General features: G+C 35.7%; 2 long non-coding RNA genes and 1 pseudogene across 5 annotated transcripts; 1 reads left to right on the top strand and 2 right to left on the bottom strand.

Moving 5' to 3' along the window:
• The first annotated feature begins 795 nt into the window (after positions 1-795).
• LOC131658320 (uncharacterized) lies at positions 796-2,954 on the top strand (annotated as a pseudogene).
• Positions 2,955-3,748: 794 nt separating this feature from the next.
• LOC131661863 (uncharacterized) lies at positions 3,749-5,796 on the bottom strand. The gene is made up of 2 exons (XR_009301288.1): positions 4,524-5,796; positions 3,749-4,423 (listed from the first exon to the last, which is right to left on the bottom strand). It is a non-coding gene; the product is annotated as an uncharacterized LOC131661863 (long non-coding RNA).
• A 51-nt stretch (positions 5,797-5,847) lies between these two features.
• Positions 5,848-19,901, bottom strand: LOC131661862 (uncharacterized). 4 transcript variants are annotated; one of them, XR_009301286.1, is made up of 5 exons: positions 17,111-19,901; positions 16,038-16,881; positions 15,612-15,793; positions 6,653-11,594; positions 5,848-6,569 (listed from the first exon to the last, which is right to left on the bottom strand). It is a non-coding gene; the product is annotated as an uncharacterized LOC131661862 (long non-coding RNA). The 4 variants fall into 4 exon arrangements; XR_009301285.1 differs by having other exon boundaries at positions 5,848-11,594; positions 17,111-19,891; XR_009301287.1 differs by lacking the exons at positions 5,848-6,569; positions 6,653-11,594 and adding an exon at positions 11,604-13,540 and having other exon boundaries at positions 17,111-19,891.
• Between the last annotated feature and the right edge of the window lie 6,092 nt (positions 19,902-25,993).

The raw sequence follows: 25,993 nt of genomic DNA, 5'->3' as shown, positions 1-25,993 counted from the left end.
ATTTACAGTATAATTTTATACTACTAAATAATTTTACACTAAATAATTTTTACCCGTGCGATGCACGGGTATATTACTAGTGAAATGACGTAAAAAAAGATGATTACTTTATTATTGAGTACTATTAAGGAAAGAAACGCTTCTATACTATCACGATTTACAATCTAAAAGATGCAACTAGGACAAGTGAAGAACGATAACTTTGAACTTTTTAAAATTTGGATAATCTAATAGAAGTGAAAACAATCGTAGATGAAATTTGATATATTGAAAACTAAACGAACAAAATTAAGAGAAAAACACGATAGAGAAATGACTTGACGAATACCATTGACTTTTGTTTTTACCTGTCTCAAACTATAATGTGATGTGTGAGTTTAGGTTGAATTTTTCTTTTTTATATAATAGAGACGAATTAATATAAACATGTTCAAAAACTTCAAAGTCTAAACCCAAGGGCTAGCAAACAAGGGTTGGGATAACGAGATGGTAGAAACTAGCAATGTGAGTAATTCTTGTCGATGATGAATCACGTGAAGCCTTAAACTGTACAAATAATCATATACCACATTGTAGTGTATCTCAATTCATATTATCTTCCATTATCATTGGTGGATACAAATTCATTTATCCTGTTTGATCCTGAAGTTATAAAGGATCTCTATAGACGCGGATTGATCTATTTTGATGTTCCAGTGTATCCCGAGGATCGGTTCAAAGTTTCAAGGCTTGAAGGTTTTGTATCCAACAGGGAGCAGTCTTATGAAGATCCTATTGAAGAGTTACTAGTCTTTATGAAGATCCTATTGAAGAGTTACTGTATGCAGTTTGTGTTGTTTCAAATGAAAATGCATCTGTTGCTGAGTTGGCAACAACCCTACAGTCTGACTTGTCACAACTGCAGGCTACTGCATCATTTGTATGTTGATTAGGATGGCAACAAAAGTCATTGATCCATCTTCTATGCTTCAAGATACAAGTATACCCGGGTCTCCAAGAAATGTATTTAGTGATGAAGATGTTTCTCTTGCTAGTCATGGTTTGACAATATCCATATTGATAATGATATTCAAGCGGATGCTTCGGGTTCAAGCAACCATGGTCCTCTTTCGGCCTATACACGTGTTGCCTTCATAGTTGATGCCAATATAACATCCTATCTTATGATGGTTCTGTTTCACCGGGTCTGAATTCTCATGCTGTTACGCTTTATGAAGCGGGTAAATTAGGTCATGCCAGCATTTTTTATCTTTGCAAGGATCTAAGCCCTCTGGAAGGTGCAAAATTTGAGGGAGAACTGCAGGAATTTGCCAATCACGTATTGAGCCTGCGATGTGTATTAGAATGTCTACAATCAGGCGGAGTTGCTTCTGATGTGAAAGTCGAGGAAGGACTTGATAAGATAAATATGGCTACTCCAAGCAATGATGAACCAAGCTCTCAAACAGCTGAAAAATCCTTGTCTGAAAAATTAGGAGACTCTGGGGTTACAGAAGCTGAGATAAATAATGATGATTTATTGAGTTTAGATTTGGAGAAGTCTACTGAGGTTTCTGTTTCCTATGAAGGTTTTCCTAGTGATGGAACCAGTTCTATTACATTGGAAGGTGATGGCAATGACATACTGGATTCCAGTAATGATGAAAATCTCCAAAACAATGAGAAACTAATGGTTGAAGGGTCAAATGTTGGAACAGAAATGCTAAAGAGGAAAAAAAATACTGTGTAGATATTCTCCGTTGTGAAAGCTTGGCTTCTCTTTCACCAGCAACCCTTGATCATTTGTTTCTTCGTGACTATATTATAGTTGTGTCCATATTGCCTCTTCCTCATTCATCAGTTCTTCCTAGACCTGGGGTTCCTGTTCATTTTGGTCCTCCCTCGTATTCTTCTATGAGTACTTGGATGAAATTAGTATTATATTCAACTGTAACAAGTGGGCCTCTGTCAGTTGTTCTGATGAAAGGACGGTGTCTGCGCTCGCTTCCTGCTCCATTGGCTGGCTGTGAGAAAGCTCTCATATGGTCTTGGGATGGTTCCACAATAAGAGGGTTAGGAGGGAAGTTTAGTGAAGGGAAGTATACTTTTGCATTGTTTAAATTCACTTCTTAAGCATTCAGCCGTACTGGTGCTGCCTCTCAATAAGTTTGATCTTGATAAATCTGGAAAACTGATTACTATGGATATCGCTTTGCTTTTAAAGAACGCCGATGGCTCAATTGCTCCTGTTGGAAAAGAGTCGGGAATATCCGAAGAAGAAAGTTCAAAGGTGAAGTCTCTATTGAGCGATTTGGCAGACACGATGGAACTATGGACAGTTGGATACATCCGCTTACTTAAATTGTTTAATGATATAGAGCCTGACCAGTTTTCACCTGATGAAAAGTATGATTGGGTTCCGTTGAGTGTCGAGTTTGGGATGCCATTATTTAGCCCATCGTATGTAATGATATATGTAGAAGGGTGGTGTCATCTGAATTGCTTCAATCTGGATCATTTGGTAACACCATCATGCAATGCAAAGCTTAAGGAGAAAGTTACATGACATTTCTTCAGAGTACCAAGCAACAGGGCCTGCTGCTAAGGTACTTTACCAGAAGGAACAATTTAAGGAATCCTCACGGCAGCTTATGAACTATGCTAGTGGAAGATGGAATCCACTTGTGGACCCTTTCTCTCCCATTTCAGGGGCATCAAGTGAGAATCAAAGGTTAAAACTTGCAACTCGACAACGATGTAGAACTGAAGTTTTAAGCTTTGATGGCAGTATTCTTAGATCTTATGCCTTAGCTCCTGTTTACGAAGCTGCAACAAGGCCCGATGAAGAAGGCACTCAAGCCAACACGATAATGCTTATAACCAATATTATGACCAAATCTGTTGCAATAAATGCACTTAGGACAATCTCCACTTCACCTTTCTTAAGTTCAAAAAAGGATATGGCTCCGAACTAACAGCATAAAGGTGTTGAATATCAGTATATCACTAGACTATACATTTTGTCTTTTTGTTAAATATTATAGCATTTTGTCTTCTTTTCAAATATTATAGCATGTTGTATAAAGTGCTAATCAAACCAATAGAAATTACTAAATGGATTATATTATCATGTAAGAGACTAATTAACAGTCCACTTGCTCACTCATTCAACACATAACTTTTGAGTTTCTTTTGACTTCTTAGTGAGATGACTTAAGAATTTTTGTCTAAGAAACCTCATGTTTACCCAACTGGCCAGTTTAAATAGTTTCAATAGTTGATTTTCTTGAATGTTATAACAATAACCCGAGATTACTGAGAAAATGAGACTCTTTAACAATAGATCCATACTTGTTAGTCTCATTCCCTAAGAATTATGAACACATCTTAGACATAAATTGAATATAACAGCATCAACAAATGAAAGGTGAAATAACAAATAACATTCCTAAAATAGAAGCCACTGACCCAAACCGAGCTAAAATAGATTAGAGTGTCTTACAAATGCAATGGGTTTGGCAGACCTTGACACGGGGTGAGGCATAACGCTGATAGACCAAGAGATTCACTGATTAAACAATTTTGACAAATTCATAGATTCACTACGAAATTTTTGTCTCAACAGTATGACAAAGCTTTGGCATACATGACAGTTTATTCAACACACACTAAAACCTTACCAAAATGCTCTTTACTCATAGAAAGTAACATCTTGCCTGCTTTTTGATCTGGTGGGTTGTTTTTGGACCCTCACTTCATCAGTCAAAGAGAAGAAGAAAGAAACTTGATAATTAAAAGGCTAGTAATATATTGTCATACAAGTTTCTTATCAAAATATGTGTCTTCCATGCTAGAGATAATACCAAAGACTGTCACTCACTCTAGAGCAAAAGCAGTTTTGAGTCTTGAAAATTACCATCTGTCTAGTGAAATAGTGAAACTAACTAGTTTAACATATCCATAGATCACTTAAACATACATTAACCATGAGTTCACAGCTCTACAAATATGGATGTGTGCAAACCAGCTGCCATGCATAAGTTATTATATTTGCGCCATCAACATCAACCATCCATTGTAACATGAAATTGTTATTAAAACAGTAGCAGTATTCATATGGAAAGGGGTAAGACACAATAATTGGTCATAGATTTCTTTTCTTTTTTTTCCACCAGTTTTAGGTAAATTTCAGTAACATGAATATAGAGTAACAAAATTGTATACAAACCTTCGCAACATTCCTTTCTTGCGTTTCCATGTGTTCAACAAAAATTGTACTCCTTCCTTCAAAGTTTCTCTTTTTCCAGTTTTGTAGTTCCATAATTCGGAGGTTACATATCGCCCACTAGGATTATATTCATTAATCTAGGTATAATTCCAGCTTTTGTTTCATATCCAATTGTTTTTCAATCTGAATGATTTTAGCATGGAGTTCCTTTTGTTTCTGTATAATAGACATTCAAATAGCATAAATACTACGTTACTCTGAACCTGACAAGCACACTTATGTTCATTAACAAAACTAATAAAAAGGCAGTACTGACCTTTTGATCTTCAGCCAGTTTCAAAACATTTTGATCTGCTTTCAGTTGCTCTATTGAAGCAAAATATTATTTAAATGACTTCGCAGACACAGTAAGAACATAATTTCATATCATTAAGAGCATAGAATATAACCACACATCATCAAGGACTTAAGTAACAATTACTGTTACTTAAGAACATTTTGATCTGCTTTCAGTAACAATTACTGTTAAATATTGGTACTATCTTCTCCCACATCATCAAGGACTTAAGTAACAAGCAAGGGAGCACTACCAAGATTAAGATCAAAGACACACTCAGTCGAAGTGCACAAATAGTCTATACATAGATTATAAAGTTCCATTAAGAATTCAATCATGGGCTACTTTCCCTTTTAAAGTAAATACCTTGTTCTGGATTCACAACCTTCAACGAGGTACTACTCGAATAAAAACCAGTTTTATCATGATGCCCGTATTTTCAGAATTAACTATCCAAAGATTCAACAGAAAATAAACTCCCAACCAATCATTCCATGATTTTTAAACATGAAAAGCAAAGTGGATATTGATTAACCTTGGTTGATAAATCCTTCATTGAAAGCACTAACACATCAAAGTATCAATCATGTGGACAAACATTTGTCAAAAAACCATATGAATAGTAATCAATACCATACACAAAAAAGTTGCTTCATCAAATATAAATATAAATTTTTCTTGAATCCCAATCATAGGGGATGGAGCAAAATAAAAACACTATACCTCCTCAATCTCCTCTGCCAACAAAAAAATCCAAATAATCTTCGCATTCAAAATAACTCACTTTCCTTCTATTAATTCTCTTATTCTTTTACATATGTTTAAAGTTAAAATTTTATGGTTTTTACTTCTAAATTTTTTCACCATGATGCATTTTATGAATAGAGCAATTTGTGATTCTTGTCTTTATATATAATGTGTTTTTTTCACAATGGAATATGCCACAAACGCACGTCTAACTAGCTATGCTCTTAAACTCTCGGTCAAAATGACATCGAAATCATGCTAGAATTTCTTTGTTCTTAAGCATTGAAACCTGGGTTTTTTGTTCTAAACAGCTAGAATTTCTAAGTTCTTAAATTCTAAAATTTTTAACTTCTTATATTCACAGCAAAATGACATCGAAACTATGCTAGAATTTTTAAGTTCTTAAGCATTGAAACCTACATTTTTTTATTCTAAACTCTTAACGTCAAACCAACACACCCAATTAGAAAATTAAATTTTTTGCACATTTAAATTGAGCAACATTTACATTTCTCACATTTTAATCATCCCCCCCCCCCCCCCCCCCCCCCCCCCCTCAATGTTTCCGACTATACTTCCAAATCTTAATCATTCCTACAAAACTAGATTCAAACATAAAATCTTTCAACCAATTTTACTTGATTTTGATTTAACGTTCAATTTCATGTATATGCCAAATCTTTTAAATCAAGCAATCTCGATTTCGATAATGACACAATCTAACCAATTTTTAGGATCAATGCTAACCTGCAACCTTTCTCAGTATTGAATATTGATTAATATTTGAAGCACTTCTTACATCAAATTAAAAGAATAAAAATAGTGAAAATGAAGTAAAAAAAATTTAAAAACCAAAGAAGTAATTTATTTATAACTAAAATAGATCCCAAGGCAAGCAAGCAAGAAACCTGACACCACCTAGACTAAAACCAGCAAACCAGTATCACATTAATTCTGAAAACCTCTTGATTGGTGATCGGCATAATGTGCCAGGATTGATATTCCAAAACCAACACAGCTCACAATGTTCCAAAACTGTCGTGCAACATCTTTTTGTTCAAGAGATCACTTTAATTCTTTAGGATCCCTTGGAAGTGAACCAAATTATGCTGACTACCCTAGAAAATACTCTGCCTTTATCGATTCTAGCGGTGAACCGCTCCGAATGTGCCAAGCTTTCCCACTGTAACACCAAAATCATCCCGAGCTATAAGAATGCAACACTGGAATAAAACAGTTAAGCAGAGGCAAAAACCAGACCCTCTCCCTAACAGCAACCTACACCACACCATGCAACCGAATCCTTAGAGATACGCTACTCAAACTAAATCCAAATGAATACAAACCAAATTACTAAATACCTCTCCATGATGACATTGCCCCCACAAACAGCCATCTGAACTGAAAAAAGTTTGAAGCTGCGGAATTATGCAGCCCCCTGTGACAATTCATCCATCTTAGGATCTCGTTCCAAGCCTCAAAATCTATCAGACATTAGAAGAACAATTGCTCAACACTCTCCTCTCTTCCGTAGCCAAACACGCGAGAATTTCGAGATTCAACCAAGATGCCTCTTTTGATCAAATTATCTCTCGTCGGGACTTTGTTGTGCTACATCTCTAGACAAAAGCGAAGACTTTTGGCGGCACCAAATTACACCAAGCATCAGAAAAAACCTATCTTCATTAGATTCTGCTTCCCGGCCATCAATGATCACTACATAAGCTTCTTTGACAGAATACTCGTTTTTTATCCATCTCCATCTATCCTTCGTGTCAACTCTCATTCTGACTCTTTGCACCTTTTCTATAATTTCTTCCTCTAACTTCTTGTTATCCTCAACAACCATTCCATGCCATCTATTAATCCACACATGTCTCCCATCTCTTATCTCTACTTCCCAATAAGGCCAAATTAAATCTCTTAAGGATTTTATCCCCAAACCCCATTCTTCCTTCGCACGACACACCTTCTCCCACTTAACCCAATTCACTTTTTCTACTTTCTATCCCTCCACCCCACAGAAAAAATTTAAAAGTAGATTCTAGCATAGCGATAATACATGTTGAAGCTTTGAAGAAAGATAGTAGACCGGTAAGGCATACAAGACAACTTTCAGTAGGATAATACAGCCACCCACTGAAATATGTTAATTGTTCCACGAAGACTACTATTTCTAACTGTTTCCACCACGGGTATCCACTCTCGTTCACTCCGATGATTGCTTCCCACCGGCAGCCCTAAATACTAAAAGTTTACTCCCCCACTTTACAATTTAAAGCAATTGTTGCCTCCTCCAGCCAAGATTGTTTTAAATTAACCCCTGTTAACGAACTCTTGTGAAAATTCACTTTCAACCCAGACACCAATTCAAATAACTGCAAGATTGCCTTAACTGCCAAGATATTCTTCCAGCTTCTCTCACATACTATAGTTGTATCATATGCGTATTGAATATGTGAAATCTTCACCTCGCCATTTCCAAACTGATATCCGTCAAAAAGGTTCTTTTTTACACTTTTGGACATCATTAGATTCAGACCCTCTGCCGCTATCAGTAACAAAAACAGAGACAACGGGTCCCCTTGCCTAAGACCTATCCCGACTACAAATTCTTTAGTTGGTCTCCCATTTACCAACACCAAAATTTTTTTCTACGCCTAGCATCGTCTACCAACTCATTTGCTATAAGAATGCAATCTAGCACCACGAACTATCCTCCCATTCATATGAAACTCTCCAATTAATCTAATGAAGTCACTCTTAATCACATCCCAGAACTCTTTAATAAATCCAAACGATACATCATCTGAACCTCTGGACCTAAATTCTTCGAACAATCACAATCCCAAACTGTCTTCAAATATCTTCCTCTAAAAATTCCCCTGTAAGCACAATATTATCCTACGCTTTGATCTTTCTAAACTCAAACTCATTTAGAACTGGTCTATTCACCGTTTTGCCTCTGAAACACTTTTGAGAAGTGATCATAAATTTATTGTTTTATTTCTTGAACCCCACTTATCAAAGCATCTTGAGACTCTAAGCTACATATCTCATTTGTCTTCCTTCTAATCATTACACATCGGTGGAAGAATCCAGAGTTTGCCCCCTTTTTAGTCATTTAAGCCAAATCAAATGAGTAGGTAAAGTCAAATTTACTAGTGTTTATTGGAAGACAATAAGAGCAATCTCTATTTCGATAATCACACAATCTAACCAATTTCTAGGATCAATGCTTAACCTGAACCTTTCTCAGTATTGATTACTATTTGAAGCACTTCTTTCATCAAATTAAAAGAATAAAAATAGTGAAAATGAAGTAAAAAAAAATTAAAAGCCAAAAAGTAATTTATTTATAACTAACATAGATCCAAGGCAAGCAAGCAACCAGACACACCTAGACTAAAACTAGCAACCCAGTATGACATTAATTCTACAAAACCTCTTGATAGGTGATTGGCATAATGTGCCAGGACTGTTATTCCAAGATCAACCAAGCTCAAAATTTCCTTAGTGCTCTTAACCAATCAAGCCTCTGATTGGAAAGTGGAAATAAACAATGCCATTATCTTCAGTTTTATTCAGTGCTTTGCTCATTCCAGTCAAATTATCAACTGAATCCATATTGCTCGACAATAATAGCAGTTCGAAAACTGTCGTGCAACATCTTTCTGTACTAGAGATCACTTTAATTCTTTAGGATCACTTGGAAGTGAACCAAATTATGTGACTATCCTAGAAAATACTTTATCGTTATTGATTCTAGCGGTGAACCGCTCCAAATGTGCCAAGCTTTCCCACTGTAAAACCAAAATCATCCCAAGCTATAGACAAGTACACAACTGTACAAAAACCGCGACGCGAGCCTGCGCAGGACAGTTTTGCTTCAAAGCAGAACTGCTCTAGTCAGCTTAAACCACCAGTACCACAGAATTAAAATCACTGCAAAATGCTGTAGGGATGCTCTAACACAGCGAGAGTAAACTACCGATTTTCTAATCCAGTAACAACCACAATCAAAACAGCCTGATCCACACAGCAGAGTTCATCCACTACCCGACCAAATTAAAGTACCCACAGATCCCATCAACTGAAAAAGATCAAACGTCTAGGCTTATCTGATGACTCTACCAATATCCACACCAAACAAACTGGTTCCATCATATTGTTGAATCAACACTATGACAATCTAAATTTTGGAACAAAATGAAACGTGAAAACATTATTGTGAAACAGTCAATCAGCAGTTGATCCAATTCTGGAACAAAATGAAATGTGAAAACATTATTGTGAAACCGTCAATCAGCAGTTGATCCAAATTCTGGAACAAAATGAAAAGTAAAAATATTGTGAAACAGTCAGTCAGCAGTTGATCCAATTCTGGAACAAAATGAAATGTGAAAAACATTATTGTGAAACAGTCGTCAGTAAGCAGTTGATCCAATTCTGGAACAAAATGAAATACGAAAACATTATTGTGAAACAGTCAGTCAGCAGTTGATCCGAATCAAGACCGATAGCCCACCAATACCAATGCCAGGTACACACATTTATCCGCCAACGCATAATTTTGAATCAACCGATAGCCCACCAATACCAATACCAGGTACACGCATTTATTCGCCAACGCATAGTTTCGAATCAAGACTGATAGCTCACCAATACCAATGTCAGGTAAACAACGTTTATCCGCCAACGCATAGTTTCAAATCAAGACCGATAGCCCACCAATATCAATGCCAGGTACACACATTTATCTACCAACGCATAATTTTGAATCAAGACCGATAGCCCACCAATACCAATACCGGGTACACACATTTATCCGCCAACGTATAGTTTCGAATCAAGACTAATAGCCCACCAATACCAATATCAGGTACACACATTTATCCGCCAACGTATAATTTTGAATCAAGACCGATAGCCCATCAATACCAATATCAATACCAGGTAGACACATTAATCCGCCAACCCATAATTTCGAATCAAGACCGATAGTCCACCAATACCAATACCAAGTACACACATTTATCCGCCAACGCATAGTTTCGAATACAGACTGATAGCCCACCAATACCAATACCAGGTACACACATTTATCCGCCAACGCATAGTTTTGAATCAAGACCAATAGCCCACCAATACCAGGTACACACATTCATCCGCCAACACATAGTTTCAAATCAAGACTGATAGCCCACCAATACTAATACCACGTACACACGTTTATCCGCTAACGCATAGTTTCAAATGAAGACCAAAGCCCACCAATACCAATATCGGGTACAAACATTTATCCGCCAACGCATAGTTTCGAATTAAAACCGATAGCCCACCAATATCAATACTGGGTACACACATTTATCCGCTAACACATAGTTTTGAATCAAGACCGATAGCCCACCAATACCAATATCGGGTACACACATTTATCCGCCAACGCATAGTTTTGAATCAAGATCGATAGCCCACCAATACCAATACCGGGTACACACATTTATCCGCCAACACATAGTTTCGATTCAAGACCGATAGCCCCCCAATACCAATACCAGGTACACACATTTATCCGCCAACGCATAATTTCGAATCAAATTGATAGCCCACCAATACCATTACCGAGTACACACATTTATCTGCCAACACATAATTTCGATCCAAGTTTGATAGCCCACCAATACCAATACCAAGTACATACATTTATCCGCCAACGCATAATTTCGAATCAAACCGATAGCCCACCAATACCAGGAACACACGTTTATCCACCTACGCATAATTTCGAATCAAGACTGATAGCCCACCAATACAATTACCTGGTACACACATTTATTCGCCAACACATAGTTTCAAATCAAGACAGATAGCCCACTAATACCAAGTACACACATTTATCGGATACCATGTACTATAGTTGTGGTACTTCATTTTTCTGATTATTCAATTGTGAGTGAAATTTATGATTTTTTCATATATCAATCTAATATCTGTATGTATTTTAATTTCTTTATTACTGAATCATGACACTATTTTTTAATTTTTTTAAACTCATACAATGATATTTTTATGTGAACCAAACAATTTCAAACTTTGTTCAATGAGCATTAGAATGAAGCCTATTTTCTAAGAACTTGGCCATATAACTCTGTTTTAATAAAATATTGTTCTGCAGATACATGCCACAAATGCCCAAAAGTTATGGATTACTCTTTCCACCACCATGAACTGTTTCACTTGTCTCCTCTCAAATCTGATCTTCTACTCCCATTTAACCAAAGAGGACTTCGTCCAAAAGACCTGTTTGAAGATAGATTCAAACTCGGTTAACATTTGCAAACGAATGTTTTTCTACTTATTATAAAACCCCAAAAATTTAGGTTTAAAAAAACTACAGAAAATTGAACAGTTAAATTTAAGCTGAAGATAAGAAAATGTGAGATGGAATTAGTAGAATGATGAGACAAAAAAACTCAGTATCTATGGATTCCATTCCTACGGTCGTCTGGCCGCTGCCCAATCACACAACAAATCCACCAAATTTCTGAAAACATCAGTAACAAGCAGTTGCTGCGATCAAGCTTTTTATATACGCACCGATTATTCAATGAGAAAACAAGATTCATATGTTTCCCCATCCAAAATCAAATCATTGCAAAAACACAAATACAGATCTAAAAGAAAAAACAAATTTCATAAAAATCAAGAATTCGTAAAGAATATGAAAAGCTTCGGGGCTCATATCAAGTGTAAATTTTGAATCAAGACCGATAGCCCACGAATACCGATACCAGGTACACATTTATCCGCCAACGCATATTTCCAAATCAAGATCGATAGCCCACCAAAACCAGGTACACATATTTATCCGCCAACGCATAGTTTTGAATCAAGACTGATAGCCCACCAATACCAATACCAGGTACACATATTTATCCGCCAACGCATAGTTTCGAATCAAGACCGATAGCCCACCAATACCAATACCAGGTACAACCATTTATCCGTCAACGCATAGTTTCGAATCAAGACCGATAGCCCCCCAATACCAGTTTGGTAATTCCATAATTCAGCGGTTACATATCGTCTCTGTCAAAGCTGCCACCACTGCATTATATGCTTTTTCACCCACTTCTTTTCTCAGTCCATTCAACTTCGCTTACACTTTATGCTGAATCTTTTAATTCAAGCAATCTCTATTTCCATAATCACACAATTTTAACCAATTTCTAGGACCAATGCTTAACCTGCAATCTTTCTCACTATTGACTAATATATTTGAAGCACTTCTTTCATCAAATTAAAAGAATAAAAATGGCGACAATGAAGTAAACAAAATTTTAAAAAGCCAAAAATCATTTATTTATAATTAAAATATATCCATGGCATAAGCTATGCCAATACAGAACAAAAATAGAGTCAGCCATAAAGGCATTGAAGCAAACCAAACTATATAATAAAAAAAACTCAACTTCAAGAGGCAGATACTACCTAGACTAAAACCAGCAAAACAATATCACTTTAATGCAGCAAAACCTCTTAATCGGTAGTCAGCATAATGTGCCAGGACTGATATTCCAAGACCAACACAGTTCTTGACCATCCAGCCTCTGAATAGAAACTGGAAATAAACAATGCCTTTATCTTTAGTTTTATCCAGCTCGACAATAATAGTAGTTCCAAAACTGCCGTGCAACATCTTTCTGCACAAGAGATCACTTTAATTCTTTAGGATCCCTTGGAAGTGAACCAAATTATGCTGGCTATTCTAGAAAATACTCTGCCGTTATCGATTCTAGCGGTGAATCGCTCCAAATGTGCCAAGCTTTCCCATTGTAACACCAAAATCATCCCAAGCTATTGACAAGTACACAGCTGCACAACAACCATTATGCGAGCCTGCGCAGGACAACTATGCTTCAAAGCAAAACTGCTGCAGTCAGCTTAAACCACCAGTACCACACGGGATTAAAATTGCTGCAAAATGCTGTTAGGATGCTCCAATACAGCGAGAGTCAACTACCGATTTTCTGATCCAGTGGTTACAACCACAATCAAAACAGCCTGATCCACACAGCCGAGTTCATCCACTACATCCACTATTCGACCAAATTAAAGTACCCACAGATCCCATCAACAACTGAAAAAGATCAAATGTCTAGGCTTATCTGATGACTCTACCAATATCCACGCCAAACAAACTGGTTCCATCATAAAGCTGAATCAACACTATGACAATTCAAATTCTGGAACAAAATGAAATGTGAAAACATTATTGTGGAACAGTCAGTCAGCAGTTGATCCAATTCTTTTTGTTCCTCTAAGACATCCTTGTTGTTTGAATACTTTTTCATCGTGAAAATTCCGAGCCAATTACTAACAATATACCATATGCATGAAAAAATAGGACGCAATAAATATGGTGAGATATGATTTCCAGTATACCAAATACTCTCTTTGAAATATCGTGGAAATTCGAGCCAATTACTAACAATATACCATATGCATGAAAACATAGCACACCATAGAAATTGTTAGATATGATTTCCAGTATACCAACTACTATCTTTGAAATATCGTAGAAATTCCGACCCAATTACTAACAATATACCATATGCATGAAAACATAGCACACCATAAAAACTGTGAGATATGATTTCCAGTATACCAACAACTCTCTTTGAAATATCGTAGAAATTACGAGCCAATTACCAATAGCCCATCAATACCAATGCCAAGTACACACATTTATCCGCCAATGCATAGTTTCGAATCAAGACTGATAGCCCACCAATACCAATACCATGTACACACATTTATCCGCCAATGCATAGTTTCGAATCAAGACCGATAGCCCACCAATACCAACATCAGGTACACACATTTATCCGCCAACGCTAGTTTTGAATCAAGACCGATAGCCCACCAATATCAACATCAGGTACACACATTTATCCGCAAACGCATAGTTTCAAATCAAGACCGATAGCCCACCAATACCAATACCAGGTACACACATTTATTCGCCAACGCATTGTTTCGAATCAAGACCAATAGCCCACCAATACCAATACTAGGCACACACATTTATCCGCCAACGCATAGTCTCGAATCAAGACTGATAGCCTATCAATATCAGGTACACACATTTATCCACCAATGCATTAGAATCAAGACCGATAGCCCACCAATACAAAAACTAGGTACACACATTTATCCGCCAACGCATAGTTTCGAATCAAGACTGATAACCCACCAATACCAAAACTAGGTACACACATTTATCCGCCAACGCATAGTTTCGAATCAAGACCGATATCCCACCAATACCAATATCAGGTACACATTTATCCGCAAATGCATAGTTTCGAATCAAGACCGATAGCAAAAACAAACTTCATAAAAATCAACATTCATAAAGAAAATGAAAAGTTACGGAGCTCATATCAAGTGTACATTTTGAAAGATCGATCACAGTAAGAAAAAAACTCAGCATCCGTGGATTCCATCCCTACGGTTGTCTGACCGCTGCTCAATTACAACAAAATCACCAAATTTCTAAAACATGTTAATCAAGCTTTTTATATACGCACCGATTCTTCAACGGGAAAACAACATGCAACTGTTTCCCATCCAAAAATCAAATAAGTGCAAAAAGTTTGTAAAGAAAAAACAAATTTCGTAGGAATCAAGAATTCGTAAAGTTTCGGGGCTCATATCAAGTGTAAATTTGGAAAGATCTATCCCAGTAGGAAAAAACTCAATTCAATTTGAAGGGACGGAAAGACCAAGGGGAGAAAGAAGAAGACGGAAGAATATGAGTTACCAAAGCCAAACCCCTTCGATGAAAAGGGATGGCGGCACCTTCAAATTCTGACCTATACAAAGATTATAAGATTCCAATAAGAATTCAATCATGAGGTACTTTTCCTTTTAAAGTAAATACACCTGCAATCCAAACACTAACTTGTTCTGTATTCACAACCTTCAACGAGGTACTACTCGAACAATTACCAGGTTTATCATATTTCCAATATTTTCAGAATTAACTATCCGAAGATTCAACGGAAAATAAACTCCCAACCAATCATTCCATGATTTTAAACATGATAAGCAAAGTGGATATTGATTAAGCTTGGTTGATAAATCCTTCATTGAAAGCACTAACACATCTAAGTATCAATCATATGGACAAACATTTGTCAAAACAACCATATGAGTAATAATCAATAGCTTACACAAAAAAACTGTTTCATTAAATATAAAGTTTTCATGAATCCCAATCATAGAGGATGGAGCAAAATAAAAACACTATACCTCCTCAATCTCCTCTGCCAACTTTTTTCTTTCACTTTCATTATGTGCTTCACGTTTTTCCAAAGCAATTCTCCGCAATTCAAGCTCACTTTTCTGAGATTTTAGTTGCGATTTAAGCTTTTCGTGATCATTAAAAATCCTTTGGAAGTGATCCTTAGCACTTGCCTGTACTTTCTTCATCTCTAAATTCAAAAGATCACGAAATTTAGAATTAATAATCAATTCTTAAAATTTTAAAACAAAGTTCAAGCATAATATTCATCCGAAATCAATTAAACTATGCCATATTTTAGGGTGCAATCATTGCAATGATTCTAGCAATATTTGGCACCACCACAGTGGCAGTTGTATGTGTAACCAAAGCACCAGTCGCAAATCAGAAACATGAAAAACTAAACACCCACAACCACAACATATACTATCTACCTTCATTATAATATTGAATGAGTAAATCTTTTTCTGTCATGGCAGAATTCATTTTCGCCGTAGTCTTGGTGCATCTTGCTTCAATCTCAAATAAGTGCTTGTTTTTAACTTAAATAATGTTGGTCAATTGGACACGAGTTTATCATCTGCTCGGGCAACCCATCCATAAAGACCCGTCTTCGGCCCGGTATTAACAAACCAATCCTTTTTCCCATGATGTTCTAACGCATACGCTTTTTAAAATGCAAGTGCATTATCTAAGTCATGCCAGTTTTTATTGAATCCACAAGAACAGTTCCAGAGAGACCTCTGTAATTCCATAAAGGATTGACTCGAATCGTATTGAAACCCCTACTTCTATACTCATCTTTAATTCATGGTTGTCTATTCTTTCTTTCTCCTATTGATCCGCTATGACATTTCCAAACAGGGCTCGACACCATTAAGCCCCTGAGATAACAAAAAGTGACAGAATTATAGGTTCAAAAGGCCAAATAGATAAAAAGAGAACCATGTTTAACAGAAACATACTCTTTCTTTCCCGTCAATCATGACAACTTTGAACGGATGCCAATTTGGGTCTTTTATATACTCTTCCCACAATGAACATAGTTCTGTAGCTTTGTCTTCGGCTTCCTCATTATATCTTTGCTTCATAGCTTCAAGGAATGGCTCAGTGTCAACTTTTTTCTCTCACTTTCATTATGTGCTTCACGTTTTTCCAAAGCAATTCTCCGCAAATCAAGCTCACTTTTCTGAAATTCCAGTTTCGATTTAAGCTTTTTGTGATCATTAAAAATCCTTTGGAAGTGATCCTTAGCACTTGCCTGTATTTTCTTCATCTCTAAATTCAAATATCACGAAATTTAGAATTAATAATCAATTCTGACAATTGTAAAATAAAGTTCAAGCATAATATTCGTCCGAAATCAATTTAATTAAACTGGCAGTTGTATGTGTAACAAAAGCACAAGTTGCAAATCAGAAACACGAAAAGCTAAACACCCACATCCACAACACATACAAGTCCTGATCCAAATTAATGAAAAGTAACTCAGGCTCAATAAATCTACCTTTATTATAAGAATGAGTAAATTGTTTTCTGTCATAGCAGAATTCATATTTTCCGTAGTCTAGTCTAGGTGCATCTTGCTTCAATCTCAAATAAGTGCTTGTTTTTCACTTGAATAATGTTGGTCAAATTGGACACGAGTTTATCTTGCCTCCGAGCCTCCTCTTCCATAAGTTCCGGTAGGGTTTTGACATCAGCCATCTTCGACGTACTCATAATCTGAGTCAAAAGCATTTTCTGCATCATCTATCTCGCCATAAGTTACTTTCTTTTTACTAAACTTTATCGTTTTGACCTTCTAAGCCTTTAATTGTTCGATTTGTGGAACTTTGTCGGCCAATTGGGCCATGTCCATTAGGTATTGGATATCCGATTACTAAACAATGCCTTTATCTTTAGTTTTATCCAGCTCGACAAGAGATTACTTTAATTCTTTAGGATCCCTTGGAAGTGTACCAAATTATGCCGACTATCCTAGAAAATACTCTGCCGTTATCGATTCTAGCGGTGAACCGCTTCAAATGTGCCAAGCTTTCCCACTATAACACCAAAATCATCCCAAGCTATTGACAAGTACAAAGCTGCACAAAAACCACTATGCGAGCCTGCGCAGGACAGCTATGCTTCAAAGCAAAACTACTCCAGTCAGCTTAAACCACCAGTACCACACAAGATTAAAATTGCTGCAAAATGCTATCAGGATGCTCTAAAATAGTGAGAGTCAACTACTGATTTTCTGATCCAGTTACAACCACAATCAAAACAGCCTGATCCACACAGCAGACTTCATCCACTATCCGACCAAATTAAAGTACCCACAGATCCCATCAACTGAAAAAGATCAACTATCTAGGCTTATCTGATGACTCTACCAATATCCACACCAAACAAATTGGTTCCATCATAGAGCTGAATCAACACTATGAAAATTCAAATTATGGAACAAAATGAAATGTGAAAACATTATTGGGAAAGAGTCAGTCAGCAGTTGATCCAATTCTGGAACAAAATAAAATGTGAAAACATTATTACGGAAAAGTCAGTCAGAAGTTTATCCAATTCTTTTTGTTCCTCTAAGACATCCTTGATGTTTGAATACTTTTTCATCGTGAAAATTCTGAGCCAATTTCTAACAATATACCATATGCATGAAAAAATAGGACACCATAAAAATGGTGAGATATGATTTCCAGTATACCACACCCGACAACGCATAATTTCGAATCAAGATTGATAGCCCACCAATACCAATACAAGGTACACACATTTATCCGCCAACGCATAGTTTCGAATCAAGACCGATAGCCAACCAATACCAATACAAGGTACACACATTTATCCGCCAACGCATAGTTTCGAATCAAGACCGATAGCCCACCAATACCAATACCAGGTACACACATTTATCCGACAACGCATAGTTTCGAATCAATACTGATAGCCCATCAATACCAATACCAGGTACACACATTTATCCGCCAATGCATAGTTTCAAATCAAGACCGATAGCCAACCAATACCAATACAAGGTACACACATTTATCCGCCAATGCATAGTTTCGAATCAAGACCGATAGCCCACCAATACCAATACCAGGTACACACATTTATCCTCCAACGCATAGTTTCGAATCAAGACCGATAGCCAACCAATACCAATACAAGGTACACACATTTATCCGCCAACACATAGTTTCGAATCAAGACCGATAGCCAACCAATACCGATATTAGGTACACACATTTATCCACCAATGCATAGTTTCGAATCAAGACCGATAGCCCACCAATACCTATACCAGGTACACACATTTATCCGCCAACGCATAGTTTCGAATCAAGACTGATAGCCCACCAATAATGATACCAAGTACACACATAAGACCGATAGCCAACCAATACCAATAAAAGGTACACACAGTTATCCGCCAACACATAGTTTCGAATCAAGACCGATAGCCAACCAATACCGATATTAGGTACACACATTTATCCGCCAATGCATAGTTTCGAATCAAGACCAATAGCCCACCAATACCAATACCAGGTACACACATTTATCCGCCAACGTATAGTTTCAAATCAAGACCGATAGCAAAAACAAATTTCATAAAAATTAACATTCGTAAAGAAAATGAAAAGTTACGGAGCATATCAAGTGTTAATTTTGAAAGATCTATCACAGTAGGAAAAAAAACTCAGCATCTGCGGATTCCATCCCTACGGTTGCCTGACCGCTGCTCAATTACAACAAAATCACCAAATTTCTGAAAACATGTTAATCAAGCTTTTTATATACGCACCGATTCTTCAAGGAGAAAACAACATGCATCTGTTTCCCCATCCAAACATCAAATAAGTGCAAAAAAACGACAACAGATCTTAAAGAAAAAACAAATTTCATAAAAATCAAGAATTCGTAAAGTTTCGGGGCTCATATCACAGTAGGAAAAAACTCAATTCAATTTGAAGGGACGGAAAGATGAAGCGGAGAAAGAAGAGGACGGCAGAATATGAGATACCAAAGCCAAACCCCTTCGTTGAAAAGGGATGGCGGCACCTTCAAATTCTGACCTATATTTTTTTTTCTTCTTATTTTCTTGATTTTGAGATGGAATTGGAATTGGGTATTTCCTACTAAAGGCCTCTCTCATTATAATCATTGCCCCTTTCGTTTCGACCTTCAACAGAATAGCTGAAGGTAGTGACAATAGAATTTAACCCACGAACACGATTATACAGAATAGAGCACCGGCGGCCAGTTTTAAGCTTTCACTTTTCCTAAAATATTTTAATATATACAAAATCTGATTTAAAAGATTTGATTTAAAAGATTAAGGTAAGATCTGATTTAAAAGATTTGATTTAAAAGAATAAGGTAAGATCTGATTTAGAAGATTAAGGTAAGATCTGATTTAATTAAATGTATGTAACAAAATTATTTTATAAATAAAAATTAATTACAATTATTTATTATTATTATTATTATTATTATTATTATTATTATTATCATTATTATTATTATTATATTATTATTATAATTATAATATAAAAGAAAGATAAATATAGAGTAGAGAATCAAAAATATATATTTTATGAATAGTGAATTTAAAATCTTTAAAAATATATTTTGTACTGATATTTTTTAAGGTACTTAGTCCAAATATGTTTTAAATTAGCAATGTATAAGAAAAGTATTTTCAATTATATGACCGTGCTTACGTTCAATAATATTATTTTATTGTAGACTATAGGAACAAGATTATGGATGTATTATATGGTTGATGGAGTATATGAACAACATTATTGATGTATTATATGGTTGATGACTTGATGCACTTTTAACCATACAAGAATTATCACTAGCAAAATGTGAATAGAATCATAAAACTAATTTTGAATTTTCTTTAAAAAAATTGAAATACATCTAATAGTTTTGAAATATAAATCTACATACATCTAAAAAGGACAAAAATATATTTCTTATCATTGAAGTTTGACTTAGTTCCCATATATCAAACGACATAAAAAAAAAAAGATAATTAGTTTATTTCTGATACTATTAAGGAAGAAAGACCGGACATGCTACCAAAGCTATCAGGATTCATAATCTAAAAATTACAAATGAGACAAGTGAGGATTTTTTTAGACTTTGGTGACCTAATCATCATTGAAAAAATTTGAAAATTTTGTAGTAGAAGTGAAAACAATTGTAGGTGAAGTGTGAATGTAATAAAATCCATATGACTCATAACATGCACCAATTATAACAATCGAATCAGGAGTGAAAATTATGTGTCAATTTAGACTTCAAGTTAAAATGACTACCATAAATTAAATTGGAATTTTTAATACATTTTTATGGGGTGAAAAACACCTATGAAAATCATAAATTGTCCTTTAGAGATGCATCTTCGAACGAACCACAAAGAAGTTTAGAAAAATTAGTTCGGATACGCGTATCCGAAAACACCCAGAGACGTTTGGCTGGAAAGAATAGTTGGCAGAAACATTATTGTTTTTGACTTTTTTTTTAAAGAATCAATATTAGTTTGATCAGTAATTTGGTTAAACCGTTAATAAACACGCAAACGAAAAACAATAAAACAAACACAGCGAAGATAGGTAATATTATTCTGATATAGCAAAACATAATACAAATGTTGTTCAGAAAGTACGTAATGTAATATTAATTCATCAACAACTAAAAAAGGAAAGGCATAGCCTACTGCGCATGTCTTAGCCTAACCCAATGACCCCTCATCTTCCTTCTGTATCCTACAACACTCAATGTCTCCTTAATCATCCTTTCTACGATGGTCACCGCTTCAGGACTGTCTCTCTCAATTACACTTAAGTCCAAAGCTTCTTACTCAAGCAATTGTATACACTGACAAATTGGAAAGACATCAGAGACATGATCATCATGGGCTTGCTGGTTCTCCAAGATCTCCTTATAAGCTGGCCTAGGTGGACGACTAGGCGTGTCTGGTGTCATAATAGGGTGTGACACTTTGTAGAACCATGTCATGTATCCTTCCGCACAATGTCAACTACTCGGTGATGACATTATCTAATATTTCTTTAGCACCATATGATGCTCCAATCCTGAAAGATGTCGTCGAGATCGCGACAGACAATATTGTCAGGAGCCACCTGAAAGGTAGATTTGGGGATGGTCTACACATAACCAAATTGTCGCATGCATCACTCAGGAAGATACCTAGCCATAATATTACTTCCACTGCCAGCCACTCTCAGTATAATGAGATATGGTCGAAATGGACCATTTCCTTGTGATCCTCGTAAGGCATTCAGTTGATGTCATCGTGAACAGTCCGGTAAAGATACACCTGAAACGACGACACAACATTATTCCCTTTCTGCAAGAGATACATGGCAGCCCGCAGTAACTCTTCACGATACTCCTCATCAATGTAGAACTCGTAAATATGGTAGAAGTGGGAAATGATCCATCCATAAAAAACGAATAAGAGCTATGTAAGAACAAAATATTGAAACTAAATTAAAATTAATAGTTTGAATGAAAAGTATAGTCAATAGTGTACAAGAGCCCGTCAACTTCCTTGTCCTCTAGTTAGAAGCTTCGTTCAGCTTTTGGTGTAGCTATATTAAACAGTCGGCCCCCAGTTCCACTCGCAAACTGAATCCAAATCAAAGAATTATTATAGGTATACAACATCCAAGTAGGTTGCACTTTTGTCCATAAAAATGGACGTGTCAATCAAGAACATAAAGTAACACTGTAAAGCACAAGCACGGCGGTACTGTACTTAAAAATCATTATCCTCGCTCGCGGATGCTTCTACCGCATTCAGGTGCTCTTCAAATAGTGTCTCCGGGAAGGAGAACTTGGCATGAGCTGCATTAGTTGAGGCACACTGGCCATAAGCGTCTTCTAGTTAAGCTCCCCGACATTTGACCATCCATTCAATTGTATCGTTACGACTGATCTGATAGTGGTTAAGAAACCTCCCTATAATAGGAAGGTGTAGAAGGCATACGGCGTCATCTAATGTGATCGTCATCTCCCCGGCAGGAAAGTGGAAAGATGAGGTTTCCTTGTGCCGTATGTTAGCTCCTTCTTTTTGGAGTTGATACAATTTTGCTAAAATACAATGCTTGAAGGATGTTAAGAAATATGTTATAACATCTTGATCTCTTGTTACAACTGAGTGTGAGCTTACAGAAAAAACCAGATGTCATGTCTGATGTCGTGACACCCGGTATCAGAAGATCTGCGCAGGCAGTTTGGAATCTTGACATATTTGATTTGTTTTAAATTTATTCTGTGATGTTTTCTTTGAATATATTTCAGTGATTTACGCAGGTCAAGAATATTTAATCTAGAATAAAGGAATCAAATTTTCACCAGAATTAAAGTTTCTAAAATTAGAAGATTGAAACAATATTTATTTTCAATATTCAAAAAGACTTCTCTGAGGATTTGTTGTAACTCTCAGCTCGTGGATCAAGTAAAGTGTATCGAAGCCCATGGATTGTTAAAGACTATTTAAAGAGATCCCTAGACCTAACCTAACTAAATTTTCACAATTGTAAAATTAGGGGAAGGTTGGAAAGCTTAGGTTTTGAGAGTCTCTTGTGTTTCAAGTCTCCCACGTATCTTTTGACACTATGTGGCAGACTGTATGTTGCTTAACTATTTTTCAGGATGTTTATTTCCACTCAGAAGCCCTTAGGTAATGAGTTGAGTTATTTATTCTCACTCTTAAAGATTTTAATCAAAAAAGTTGATTTCTTGTATTAGAAGTGTGATATTTTAAATTGGTTTGTTTTTGATACAGTCACTGGAATTGAGACTGTTAGATATCACTGCTGTGATTTAGGTTGTGGGATGTCGACTTCCCAGGTCTAGATATCGACGTCTAGGCATAAGTAACGTTAGGTAGTGATTAGGCGAGAAGTTGTAAATTGAGATTGTTTAGCTTTGAACTAATACTATTGATAGTGAACTTCCTTCCTGACTTGGTGACCTCTAGATTAGGTGTTGTTTGCATTGAACTAGGTTAACATCTCTATGTGTTATTTATCATTATGCAATTTTATGTTTCAGTATTAAATTCAGTATGATGAAACTGGTTTGTTTCTAGATGTTGTAACATATGTCTTGACATCATGTAAGACAGTTGTGTTAGCATGTGTTATGCTTGTACCAGAGAATTTCACTATCTCTCGCAAAATGCCCCCCTGTATATCGTGGATGATAGCCCCCTAACCGGAACAACATAGTCCGACAAGTCTGGAGCCAAGGATGGCCTCCTTGAACCAATCCTCCCGGGGCTAAACAAGATCAAATATTTTTTGCGTGTGGTTCATGGACTTTATAACTTACCTTTCCTGTAAAAATAAAAATTAATATCAATGTTAGTTATTAAAAATAAAAATTAATATCAATGTTAATCGTTAATATTAATGTGTAAACAAAAATACATCTCCTTCCTAAACATGTGGAGTGACATGGATGTCGTAATATATCAAAAGGGAGGTGCCATAAGGCACTCTTGGGTACTCTTGGATAGACCTCTCAGAAGCCTGCGTCATTGTTGCACGTAGTCGTGCAACTTGTGTATCAGGAGCAACATGCGTGTCAGGAGCAGTCTGTGCTTGAAAGTGTTCCTCCTCGGGTTCCTACTCATTAGCCTGAGATGATGACACAACAGTCAGACGACTCCTCGGGACCCTTCTAGACTGCTCAGCTCTCACACGCCGAGCGGATGCTGCTTGGCTTGACCTGCCAAGTCTCAATTTAGGGTATTAGCCATAATCCTAACAAAAATAGGTGGATATAATTAACACTCAAAGGCATATCCAAAAATTCCTCACAGGGGATTCAAATATGCACATCTGAACACCCCTGTGAACATCCATTTATGTATAGGTGCGTGTTCTTGCCATAAATGCCCCTAAAAAACATTAAATAATGATCCAAATAGACACATCTATAATATAAGAAAACAAATGTACCTGGAAAAGACATTATTTCCCCTTGCCCTTTTGCCAACACCTACTCAATTTCGCTTATTTATTGTTTTTTCTCACTTTTTAGTTTGATTTTATTATTATTATATTATGGCGATCATTTTATATACGCCTATTTCAATTTTTCTACTCATTTCCAACTTCTTCTCTCTCTTTTTCGTTTTTCCTCACGCTCTCTCTCTCACTCAAAATTTCCCCAACAAGTTTTCTTTCTCTCCTTTCTCACTTTGCTTGTTGTCTCTGTCATATCACCCCTCTCTATTACTTCTTCTTCCTTTTATCTCATCTATTTTTATTCATCAATGTTTTGCACCTTTCAAATTTCTTTATCTTTTTCCTTTTTGTTTATTTTTTTTTTGTTTTCTCAGGCATTAGATTTATACAAAGACTGAATCTGGCTTTAAGACCTCATCGCCTCTCATCTTTTTATCTTCATCTATGTTTTATATTTTGTGATTTATTTTTATTTTTCCTTTATGTTTGTTGTTTTTTCAGGGTTGTAGATCTATACGAAGACCAGATTGTGAAGCTTTCTCTCTGATCTTCTCTTCTCACCTCATCTTTTTCTCACTTTCTCCTATTATTATATGTTCTCTTCTATCTAATTTTATATAATTTTTTTTGATCATATTTGTTTTGATTTTTGCAGATCTTTCACAAGAGACTAGGTTTTTTTACCTTCAGATCTACCTATTTTATCTTCATATCTATCCATCTTAAGGTGAAAGGAAATAAAGAAATATAGATATTAAGGTGAATTTTATTTTCTGCATGTCTGATTTTTATTTTTGTTTCTTTTTAAGTTTTTATGAATATTATGTTGAGTTTTTATGGTCTTTGTTTCATCAAATCATGTAAAAATAAAATCTTTAAGCCTTTTGTTCCATTTCAGTAATATTTTTTACTGATTTTTTCTGAAACAGTTTGTGCAACATTTATTTCATTATTGTTGAGAACATATTTTATGCTGAAAATAAATTTTATAAGATACCTTCTAAATATTTGTATTCTATTTCCTCCAAAAGATTTATCAAATTAAATGTTTATGCCTTAAATTTTTATTTGTTTAAGTTTCATAATTTTTTTTATGTGATATTAGTTTTTTTTTTAAGTTTCTATTTCTTTATATTGAAGGACATATTTAATGTGATATTAGTTATTTATAGTTATGTATTTTTTTAGCTATTTTTATAGTTTGTATTTTTTACTATATTAAATTTTTGGAGGTTAAAGTTTATGAGCAAGGTTTAAGAAGGGGAGGGGTGAGGGGCCCAAGAGTTTGGAAGAAGAGATTTTGAAACTTTAAATTCAATTCACGCGGGTCTTCTAGAAAAAGTAGCGGTGTAGTTATTATGGATGAGTTG

This window comes from Vicia villosa, linkage group LG3 (genome assembly GCF_029867415.1).
Source record: "Vicia villosa cultivar HV-30 ecotype Madison, WI linkage group LG3, Vvil1.0, whole genome shotgun sequence".
Classification (NCBI taxonomy): Eukaryota; Viridiplantae; Streptophyta; class Magnoliopsida; order Fabales; family Fabaceae; genus Vicia; species Vicia villosa.
The sequence above is the reverse complement of the archived record's forward strand: the minus strand, read 5'-3'. Positions and strand labels throughout refer to the sequence as shown.